Source organism: Bombus pascuorum, chromosome 4 (genome assembly GCF_905332965.1).
Source record: "Bombus pascuorum chromosome 4, iyBomPasc1.1, whole genome shotgun sequence".
NCBI lineage: Eukaryota > Metazoa > Arthropoda > Insecta > Hymenoptera > Apidae > Bombus > Bombus pascuorum.
The window spans coordinates 4,934,546-4,946,829 of NC_083491.1; the positions used below are offsets into that span (position 1 = coordinate 4,934,546).

The 12,284-nt window shown below is 44.3% G+C and overlaps 1 long non-coding RNA gene across 2 annotated transcripts in view; it reads right to left on the reverse strand.

Annotated features, from left to right (window-relative positions):
* Positions 1 to 11,793, reverse strand: part of LOC132906081 (uncharacterized) — a 124,814-nt gene extending 113,021 nt beyond the window's left edge. Inside the window, exon 1 of one of the 2 annotated variants that reach the window (XR_009657936.1) lies at positions 11,341 to 11,793. This is a non-coding gene — a long non-coding RNA (uncharacterized LOC132906081). The remainder of the gene's footprint in view (positions 1 to 11,340) is intronic. The other variant, XR_009657937.1, reaches the window with a different exon arrangement.
* Between the last annotated feature and the right edge of the window lie 491 nt (positions 11,794 to 12,284).

Genomic DNA, 12,284 nt, shown 5'->3' on the forward strand with positions numbered 1-12,284 from the left:
AGTGAGAGCGGGAGCGGGAGCGATAGGGATACAAGGGCCGCGCATCACGGGACTTGCATTATCAACACGAGAACACATAAGCTGCGGTTTTCTCGTAACCATCGTGCAATTACCGGTAGCTGGAACGCGGACACCGCGCGTGGGATGAACGCATACATCGGAACACGCGTGTGCGTGGCGCGCGTTCATTGAAATTTTGGCCGCACAATTCTCCTTTAAAAAGCACAAAGCTAACGGCGAGAATTCGTTGCATTTCAAAGGTACTCGCGCACGCAAATTTCGAGGCTGTTTTGTGCGAGACTGCAGCGAGGCAACGTCGAGGGCGACAGCGAAAAAAAAAAAAAAGAAGGAATAGTTAGAAGAGTGGGAGGAAAGACGCGGGCTGCTGTTTTGTTCCGTGTAATTGCGACACGTACGGAAGCGTCAAAGGGTTTTGTATTCGTCTCACAGTTGGGTAGCGTTAGGTGGATTACTCTTCACTGTTCTTTTATGCACGCGTTTTTCCTTAATTGGTGGTCAGGCGAATCGACGCTCACGAAACGAGAACGTCTTTGTCTGGAACGCGTGTCGTGCCACTTTCGTTCTTACGCTTCTGGCTGTCGCTCCCTATAGGGTAGACGTAGGTAATTTGGTGAATTAACGGAGGCGTCGACGAAAAGGATCGCTTGCCTGTTTTTTTTTTTTTTTTCCTTCGCTTTTATACTCCCTCTGCGCCTGCGAATGGATCCCTCCGTTCGCTAACTGTACGGAAACATACCCATTGGTAAAACTGTATACCGTGTAGCATGCTTTTTGTAGAATTTATGTTAAACATCGTGGCAACTATTTCCCGAAATTTCCCGTGGTATTTCCCGTTGCTTGCTCGAACTGTTACGATATCTATTTTTTAATCCAGCTTTATGTATTTTCAATATGTTTCGATGGTTCGAAATGTCTACCGTAATTCAGACAAGAGTCTCGTGTATGTTTTGCTTTACGAATTTCAGGCTATTAATGCATTCTAAATTAGATCGATTACCACGTTGCTTGTATCTGCTAGTATTATTAACTCTTCTCGTAAATGTACCGATCGAACGATTCTTAATTCTCCATACAATCCTTGTTTTCGATTCAGCGCATACTGGTCGCTTGATTTATTGTTATGCTGCGTATAATGTTAATGCTTCGTTAATTCGACCAGAGTTTGTTTATATAAAATTGTATACTTCTTTCGACGAGCAGCAATTAACGGAACATTTACACTGTATCGTGTTTGCAGTGCAAAATAGGTTTTTCGTTGTGGGACAAATTTAACGACCACCTAGTTGGTAATTAAAAGACAAAGCGATTGAAGAACTGCATTCAAAAGTATGGTCGCATACGCACAAGAAAAAGAAGCAAGAGAAAAGAAATAAAGTGGCCTATATAACGGTACAGAATTGCAATATTCCATGATAGCGTGGAAGAAAGACCGACGGAAAGTTGCTTGAAATAGAGAAAAGAAAGAGGAAAACTGCCAGCACATAGAAAAGGAGTGTAAATGCACATATCATAGAAACTGGAAGAGAAAACTCTTTCGAACACGTTGCACGGATTCTTTTATGTCTCTGCATTTCGTGTTCGTGTCTCTTGCCAAATAATAAGGGAATTACACTGTAAAAATCTTACTCTAATTCCAGAAAGCTGTAGCCCAGAAATACGATCCTCTGGGAAACGAGAATTTACGAAAATGGGCCGTGAAATGATCGTAACGCTGGAACGAAGTTGTCTTTCAGGTCGAAGATTTATAAAATGTAGTCGCTGAATTGGGAGCAAAGTCTTTTCTCGGAGACTGGCAATTGTCACGTTCACTAACAACACTATTATTGCTTGGTAAAGTGAACGTATAACGCAATGGTATCGGTAATCCGTACTTACTTTGGAGTATCACGTACTAATTGCCTGCTGGACTCTAATTGCATTTCCAACATTTTGAGGGCTAAGCGAATACAATACTGGCTTATTACGTTTCCTGCATCGAGAGAACAATTAGCGATTAGGCTTGCTTTGAGCGAGCTTCGCCAAATATACTTCTACTACAAACACCCTGTACAATAGCATCATTTTCGTTAGCCAAACGCTGATCTCGAACCGAAATCTTCGTCACTTGCGATAAATACCGTTGCGGGTTAATCGTCACGCGTCTATTTGAAAAACGATCGCTTTGTTTGTCATAAGTCGTCAATTCCGATGTGATTAAGCAACATAAGATTGAAACGCGAAAGAGCAGACGAATAAGAGGCGTACACTGGAACCATATCAGATTATAATTCCTTAGAGCCATATAAAGCTCGGGATTAAAGCTCGAGAGAGAAGGATGAGAAGAAACAGCCGTGCTAGATTCAAGTCTATTCTTCGTTATGCAATCCGCATTCGCCGGCAATCAGTAGTCCACCCGCCGCTACTATTCTTCCTCCATCGTCTGTACTTTCCTTCCACGATTTCAGCAACAAACTTGAGCGTTGGTTAGATCGACGAACCAACGGCAACCACCACACGCCGTGGAGATTTTAACCATGCGATGAAAAATCGCATTATTCACGAGTGTCGGAGTTGCACGATTCTTCGAGGCGAGAACAGCTTCTGGATTCGTTTTGCTTTTTTGCTTGCAAAGCGAAATCGCTTTTCCCCTTTTGTTTTCTACTGTCACTCGCCTCTTGTTTCCGGTATCGCGCGTAATTCTAGCATTAAGCAAAACCGTTGAGTGCCGTCGCTTGGACCAGACTGCATATTAATTTAATTTTGCTTACGTAAGGTAGGCCCCAAGGCTTCTGGTTAAGACACTAATTGCGATTTTTAATTAAGGCACTGATTCAATTACGTCCTTTTATCCACTCTAATTATTAATACCTGGCATACAGACGACCAGCTTACCTTCTCCTGCGATGGAAACTGATGAATGGACTATAATTTCCAAAAAGGACACGTTCGTTTCACGAATAACGTTGCAATTCCGTTTACATGGATTTAATTGATTGCGTCTCGTTGCGAACCCGGTTTTAATCACTCCCTTAATCGAATTACGTTCACTATCGTTTTAACGAAATTACCAGATTTCGTCTTGAGGCAGCGATTCATTTTTCCACGTCATAGACGTTATGTATTCTTTATTTTTTGAAGAAATGGGACAGGTACTCTAGAGACGTGTATTGTTAACGCATATCGATCCAAGTCTTCGTATGTTGTTGCTCTTCTTCCCAAGCTTGTATATTCGTTTAAGCGTTTGTATAAAGGCGCATAAGCAGCATAATAAATCTTCCTATTGCTTTTAAAGCTACTACTCTGTGCACGTGAGCTTAATCGCTGTATCTTCTAGTATCACGAACGTTGGAGTCAGTTTCTTCCAATTTAAGTTCAGTTAAATCAAGTTTGCCAATTTTTGACGAAATAAATAATTCGATTTAAAACTTGGCGCTGTCGTAAAAATCTTCATCGTTCTTCATATATATAACGTGTACGAACATAAAGGAAGATGAATTCGTACGATTACAGTCGGAAGACTGTATGTTTGACGATTATCGAATTGGAAAACAATTTGAACGCAAGCGTATCTTCTTTGTCAGGTATCTAAGTGCTTAGACCAGCGAGGAGAAGGTAAGACGAGTGGGTATCGAGGGAAAAAAATTCAAGAAACGTTGAGGCGAAATGGAGCTAGTCGACGAATACGAGGAGCTATCGCGGTATAGGATCGCAATAAATATAGGCCCTCGTCGAAACACAGTCGGACAAGTGGTCGAGAGATCAACCGAAAGGATAAAACAGGGGAAGGCGCAGGACAAATCGATAAATAAATTTGTCTTCCGTGGGAATTCTATTGTCTAATATCGGTTGAAAGCTTTAAGGTATTCAGCGATCAGTCGCCCGAAAGACTTGGGACAAAAAACACGACTTCGGTGATACATGGTAGAGAATACAGGGGAATGTTGTTCGTCGCTGTAAAAAGCATTGTTGGAATGTATTTAAATCATTCAAGGCGTATTTAAATCATTAAATCATAACGACCATAATTGTATTTTATCATAAAGTTTTTAAGAGTAACGATGAAAAAATATCGATCGCGCGATTTTTCCGCGTTTCGGGGTTATTTCCTTTGTAACAGACAGCGTAACACGACAAGGGAAGAAAGAGGAAAAGTTTAAAAAAAGAGCGAGTCGGCAGCAAATTCGTAAAATGATAAATTCAAGAGAAGGTTGAGTAGCTGAAAGAGCAGTCGGGAAATGGGCAGAGGACCGGAAGAAAAATGCGGCCGCGGCCGAGGGGTGGGTGACGGCTGGGCGGATATATTTGTCGTGTTCCAGCGGATCCAGATGCCTGTAGAAAATTAATCAAAGGATGCGACTTTAGGCAAAGGAAGAAAGGAATGTTGTACATCTCTGACTGGAGATTTTTTAGCGAGGTCGCGAGCGGATAAGGAAACGTTTCCATTCGCAAGAAATATTGCACAAACGTTCCTTAGAGAAACGAATCCTGAATTCAACGCTCCGTCACCGCTGATTATTGTATCGTCTAAAAAGATTCTTTCGTTTTGCCGATGATGCTTTTTAAAGCGTATTGTTTTTGGACGGAACGTTCCCTGGAGCAGAACAAAATTCGCAGCGTGCCCGGAGCTGCCGATTCCGCCGCGTTGATTTTGTTTCGTTTATTAGAACATCCTTGCCAATTCGAGACAAAGCGTGCTCGAAAAATTGCTGAAACGATAAAAATTGGGAATAAAGGCGAACGCATGGCCAAGCCGCTTGACCCGCGATAAACATTGTCGCAACTGGTTCAAACAAGTGACGAATGCTGAAGGGAAGGGAAAGAGGGAAGGAGGGAGGAAAGAAGGAGAGAACTCGTTCTCGAACATTTGCGACTCGTCAATGTCCGGAATTTCCATTTATTCGAATATCATCGGGAGAAAGCAACGTTTTTTTCAAGCGATATCTATATTGGCATGCTTTCGTGTGCCGGAAGGCCGACGAATTAATATACACGCGAGTTCATTAGCACCGCGGATTATATTGACATTCGGAACAGTGTGCACTGTCGTCGTGTGACAACTTGATGATTAATGGTTTACGCGAACACGGTGTTTCGTGACGAATGCCGATATACTGCATTGTACAAGTATATAGAATACTTTGCACTGCCATCCAGTGAGAATCGATCAGCTATTCCATAGTACATGTTTGCGAAGCCACGTAAATTTGTTCGACGTAAATTCGCGTTACGTCGCGAACATCGAATTACGACCTAGTTCCTCGGCGAACGATTTCGAAGGACCTTCGAGGTAATTAGCCGCGTTCGTTCGGGTGAAACTAGACGTAGGTTTACATATGCGGCTGAAAAGCTCGAAATTGTCCCATATTCGACGCTAATACCGCACGAGACATCTGTAACGCGGCTCGACAACATCGCGTGCATCGTTCTCAAAATCTTAACGCGACGGATCAGCCTCTTTCCATTTGGCCGTTTATCTGGACCGGGCGAGAAATATCGGCAACGATGCGTCCAAGTTTGGAAGCTCGTTACGTTTCTAACGAAATGATAAGCTCTCGCACGCGGGATGAGCTATTCGCCGTGAGCTTCGAGCAAACTTTATCTTCGCGAGCGCTTATCGCCAATCCACTGAAAATTGTTCCAGAACTTGAAACCTGAAACAATTTCCCCGCGTTTAAACCCTGTTCAACTTTGCGCTGCCGAGCCAACAGGTGCGATGATAATTCGTTAATTCTCGAAAACTACCATTCAACCGGCGCGGCGAGGAAATTATTTCGCGTTTATCCCTCCCTCTTTGTCGCGTCAAACTTTAACTAACGCCACGCTCTCGCCCGCTTCAATTATTCTCGCGAGAGTTCTTGTAAAAGCGGACCTAGAGATATCGGCCGTTCGTGCTTCTGATCCAAGAAACTCCGACGAGAAGTTGAACGTCGGCAAGAATGGCCGGTGGAATTTCATGAAAGAAATATCGCGCGACTGAATTGCAGGCTCGCCCGAGAGATCGGAATAGACGTTCGTTTTGGAATGTTATCTGGTAACTGGGCCGTGGAATGGGCGACGGAACAGGCCGACGACCGGCCGAAATCTATGCGTAACGACCTCTGACTACGTAAATTCTCGTCGGCTTTAAAGGTTTCGCTGGCACGTTAATTTTCAGTTAGCTTACAGTTCGCGGCCTCCAGGTACTCAACGAGCACGAGCCTCTCCTAGGGCCAAGTACCATCGTGTCGGAATAACAGCAAAGGTTGTTAAGTCGGGGCTTACGGCAAGCCGGAAGCTAAGTGCATTATCTTTTAGGGGAACATGAATATAAAAAATGATAACTCTGTGAGTCACGGCGTTGCAGAGAAAAGTTGCTGGAATTTTCATTACCCTTAACTTGAAACTTCGATATAATCTGTGTTACAGATAATTTAGCCTTCCTATTCACCTCTTTTTTATTGTAACTTGGACGTGGTTTTTCTTTTTAAATTACGACGAAAGTATAGTTTGCCCGACACTATCCGAACTCCAGTGTATTATTAACTTCGTAGAAACTAGACTACATTTTGATCGCGTTCTCCTCCGGTAAGAGAGCCGTCTCGAGTTTCCGCGACGTCGAGAAGTTTCGTATTGAAACGTTTTCCGTTTCCAGTTCCTGTCAGCATACCGACGAAAATCTTGCCGGAAAAGCCGCGCTTTTCGAAAGCCATCGAACTTCGGATACTTAAAAGTTGGCCGATTCGGTTAATACAATTCCCGTGTTTAACGCAAACGACGAATTGATTATACAAAGTAACGTGCAGATAAACTTTTTGGTTTAGAGAGAACCGGAGGCTGGATTAATTCAATATGACGGGGGTAATTCTTGGATAATATCCAAATCGTGCTACGAACCAAACCTTCCAGTATACGTATACTTCGAAATTCCATTTACGTTTTGCGATGTAAAATACATGGTGGATAAGATGCTTGTATCGTGCAGAGATCCATAAAAATACGAGTAATCCAAGGTGAAGTACAGAGAAAGGAGAGGTAACGGCGGATTAGGACAGTGACGTGATAAAGGAGATCGATAATCTAAAGAAGCGAATCTACACGGAATTCTAGGTAAACTACTGGTAAAGTTCGCTGATTGGGTAACGAGCTGTATAATACCCGTGTAACCCTTCTCGATTGTCATCCAGTCAAGAAAGGAAACGAGAGACGTACTGTGAGAATTCAAACGGCGAAACTCACCGGATTCGACTTCTCCGATATTGGCTGTCCTTTGACCGTGCAACATTCGGGAAGTTGCGTCCTCCGTCATACTAATAGATACACGTGCATGGAACAAATCTATCGAAATGTAACTTTGCTATTAACCGAGACGCGCTCGCTATGGTCTATTTGGTTTGAACTTGTTTGATTGATTAACAAGAACTCTGTCGCGCCATTCGATGGGGGCGACTCCGCACGAGATACCGTGTTTAGCATTACGCTTATGGCTCGTTGAAAGATGAAGATAAACCGAATGCATGTTGGCAGACGGCACGAAAGAGAAAAGTTATAATTGTTTTTGCGACTGTGTTACAAACTATTACAGAGTTCCTACGCTAGCCGTGAACAATAAGACTGTTATTTTACTAACGCGGCACGTTACACAAAAGCTAATAAGTATTGATGAAGATCGTAAACTAAATACGCTTCTCTCTGAAACAAACGTTCGAGGCATTTGTAATTTTCCGTGGAAAAATGCGTTTGGATCTCGGCCAGGATACAAAATTTCCTATACACACTCGCTCCCTGGCTACAGCGGTACGTAACTATAATGTACAAATATCGGTGTCCACGATGATAACCGGTACAATGCTTCATAGAAATATCCTCGAGGAATGTTTATCACCGCATAAACTGTATTTTGCGTGCTCGCTACAAATGCTGGGACAACGGTGTAATGTTTTCATCGTGCGCTGCATTTACCAACTCTATGGATTTTATTTAAAGATATAGGTCTGCTTATAGAGCCGTGCAATTAACGAGTCCGCTCGTAGGCAGAATTTACGCTTTTCCGACACACTTGTGCAACGTTTCGCTACGATTTCCTTCGAGAACCAATTCCATTATTAGCAAACCAATTTCACATCTTATCGGGATAACGCTCGGAACAGAAACACGTTTGCCTTTGTTCCGGACTGGTCGCGTTCGGTGTAGCTTTTCCATTCGTTACGAACTCCCTATGGATTCGCCAAGTCTTGCGAGTAGCTCAAGGCGCCTTCGTTTCGGTCATAAACGCGACTTGACCAGACGGCGGCTCCGTTTGGAACTCACATTCGTCGAGCGAGTTATGAAATCGTTTAGCACACCACAGGCCGGAGATACTCTGGAGCGGATTTCAATTTGGAATTCGCCCCGGAGAAATGTGCAAACGTGGAAAGAAACTCGTAAGCTATCGGGTAGCAAGAATTCGTGGCTGACGTATTCTCTCAGTGGAACGCGGTGTTTTTCAATTTCGTGCGGAAATGTTCGTGCGTGGCACCGATAAAATAACAGGGAAACAAGAACGCCCGGTAGACGTCGGGGACTAGCGAGAGCTTGTTATCGGCATCAATTTCGAAATATCGGAAATCTTAGCGTGTTGCAGTCGTGTTCAAGGGATCGCGCGTCAGGGAAAAAGGAGGTCGACGCCTTCTACGTGGAGACAAACGTTTACTTGGCTGCCATGCAGCTCGACACCCCCAATCTGCCTCCTGCTTGCTTCCTACGAATTTCGTGTGCACACATGCCGACATCGTTATCGGCGGATTTATCGTGCCGTGCTAGAAACTTATGCAGCCCGAGGCACAGCCGCCAGTTTTACTGCCTCTAATCGTTGGTTGCCCGATACGGTCGCACGTCTCGAAATTAGCGGCTGCTGTCTTCTTACGAACGATTACAGGCGTTCGCAAAGTAACCGCTTCGCTGTGAAACGATATCTCCGCGAGATCGTCGCCCATATTTCTACCAAGTAACCGCTTCTATGCGCCGTTTTATCGTCGCGTTAATTTGCGATGCGTGGCGTGCCGATCAATGTTACGAAATACTGACGAAATGGAGTGCGGCGGAAATAGGAAACAGGTCAGGCAAAATGTAGCTGGTATCGCTCGTTTCGTCTTTACGCACGCGCAGAATCTTTCGACGCGTCGAACAAATTGTAAAAAAATTTGACGGGGGGAGGCGCGAACGAGTCGGAGTTTTTATGCGACAATTTTGAATTTAAGTAAGAAGGAAAGGTGGCTCCGATAATTTTGTTTATCTTCAATTTATTTCCCGTGTCTGACAACAGAGCGAGGCTGTTAAACGAGCCGATAGAACCACGAGATCGAGACGAGGCGACTGATTCGCGGTACATTCGACAGCCGCCCCTTTCATCGACCGATCGAATCTGCCGGTAGGGCGTCGTTATCGGTGGGTTCACGTGTTAGGCGTTGCTGATGAATGGTCCCGCGTGTGCAAAGGCACGATCGTCACGCAAAACGTTATTTATAACTTTGGCTTGGAATCTTGTACGGTTAGTCTGTGCAATTTTTTCTTTTTTTTTTTTTCTTTTTCTGAATGGACGTCTCGCAAGTCGCACCGTGGAACGAGATTTCAAACATGAAACCACAGCTTTCGTTAATTTGCAAGCTCTCGCGTCACTTAGAAGAATTTTTAAACGGTTAAATAGAAATTGGATCAAACTGAAATTGGATCGATGGAACGCAATGAGCAACTACTCTCCGTTATGCACAAACGCTGGCGAAAGTTCAGTCAACGTTTTTCTTTGAAAAATGATTTAGGAATTTACTATCCATCCAAATGAATTATACCGACATTGGCTCATAATTCTCGTCCTTAACTCGTGCAAGCTTGCACGAACGGAGAACGTGTATTCATTGCGTGAAAGCAGAAGTTATTATATCAGTGTCCCATATGAGCAAAATTTCACTGCAAATATTTCAGAAACCAAGGATTATAAAGTAGATTTCATCAAACTTTACTAGATAGTTGTTAAGCTTGAGGTATATGTAATACGAGTTCCACTAACGTCATTTGTTTCACGATGTCGTCGAAATATTACGACCGTGTGATGTAAGCGCCAATGTTCGACGATGTCGTAAACGCGAATACTAATGATATCTGATTGCATGTGACACGCGGAAAATTAGGATTACGAGCAGATTTTTCAACTTGTCGCTCGTCATAGCCCTTCGTATTCTTTTCATCGTGTTACGCGATAGCCATTTTCGTTACAAACGTGCAACTCGTTTCGATTTTAATCTTGCAATATGCTTTCGAAATAATATCGAAACTCCTTTACCGCGCGTTTACGTCTACCACAATTCCCAGTCCTCTCTACCGACAGACAAGGTTCTGTGCGTGACGTTTTCCCGACATAATATAATATTCATCGATCTTACGTTGATATCGTGCGACAAACGCTCAACAATCGAATCGACAAACGAAACGAACATATACGGGATACTTGCGTATCCATCGTGTAACACCGTGAAATTATTCTTATAGCCGATAGACAGTGGAGTACAGCTAATCGCTAACGGTTTCCGGTGGTTGGCGCGGGTTATCGCGTGTACCCCCTGTCATTATACACTCGCGTGATCACGCACATGTGGTTCGTCTAATAACATGCATTGATAGCGTGCTCGATAATCATGGAAACAGATTTATACGATGGAAAACAAAAACAGCCTGTTATAAGCGCCACGTTAAGAAACGCTGCTCTTCAAGTTTCTTAAGCATACGTCGAATACGCAAGCGTCTGCCGAAAGAAGCACGATGTTTCACGTTTTTGCTACTCGAAGTAATCAATCTCGATGACGAGAGCGGAAAACTTGGAACGAGTTCGTTAAAAATGCTTTAACTAGAAGTCTTTCGAGCGAAGCAACTTTTACCTCGATCGAGACTTTTCGTTGCGCCTAACCATCGACCTCCGTCTCACCTCACCGCTCGAACTCACAGCCTGGCAAAGAGGAAAAGAACACGAGGCGAGTCCGAAGTAGCACACGTCGACGCGGTATCCCGATAACCGACAACCACGCAATTAGGTCGCTTTCCTTATTATTGCAGTATTATCGTATACAAGGCGCATTAGCATATCGTTGCAACGGCGATGACGGCGATGGTAGCGGTACCGATGGCGATGACGACGGTGCTCGTTATATCCGCGTGCAACGTATTCTCGTTGGAATCAACCGAAGGAAAGTACGTAGCAAGCAACGAGGTTACGTGCGATCTCTCGCAGTGGGTAGCCGGTAAGATTGGCGGTCAGGCTGACAGGCGAAATGGACACGCAGCTGAATCTCAAAGCCTATCGCGCGCCTCTAAAGAGTATCGTAGATTTCGTACCTCGATTCTGTACTCCTTGCACGCCCTGCCACACTTTCTGTCCGTGACACACAGTGCCGTACGTCGTGACCGACGCGAGCTACCCTTAACACTACACCTACGCTGACCCAGCATCGTGTCGGTGAGGTTCGCTCGCATCCGTGGCATCATACGTGTGTTTCGAAGCTCGGTGTGTCGAGAGAAGTTTACGTGTGCGCGGACCTTGTTCGTGGACCCTCTGCGCGTTTCCACCATCACAGGAGGTGGATCAGAAGCGCGCATGCTCCTACGGCCAAGAATCACCCCAGTCAGGGTAAATCTGCCACCGAATCAAGACGTGGTGCGTGTCGCGTCGTCCTATATACCATGTCGCGCATATAGACGCGAAATTTTTCTCGAGAAAATTAATATTTCGTTTGGCGAATCGAACCTCTCGTGAAAATGAGGAGCAATCGCGTGGCAACTGCCATCGGAACGTACCCTCGCGTTTACTCGTCGTGTGAACAATGTGAATCGTGTGTAGTAAAGTTTTGATCGGACGAAAAACGAAATATTACTGCGAAACGATCGTAAACAGGCACGTGCGACGATGTTAAGATCATTCTTTAAAAAACGTTACATTATACTGTGGTTATTTTAGGCCCTAAACGGGGCCAGTTCGCGAGAAGAATCTTTTCGCCGTTTTCATGACGCTTTTGACCGAGATACACGGCGATATCAAGTGCATCGAACTTTCGCTCGGTTAACACCGAAAACGCCGAGATAAAGCGGCAAAATCGAGGAGATACGTTGTGAAGCATGGTTAACGACATTCTTCTTTCCCGTGGATAGAGTGATAAATGGCGTTCTCGTTTAATAGGAACGCGAGAACTCTTCGAAGGAATTACGTACGCGAGCACGTCACGGCCTAGCTTCCTCATCATGGAATAAACATCGAATTTTCGACTTTTACCGTAACTCACGGC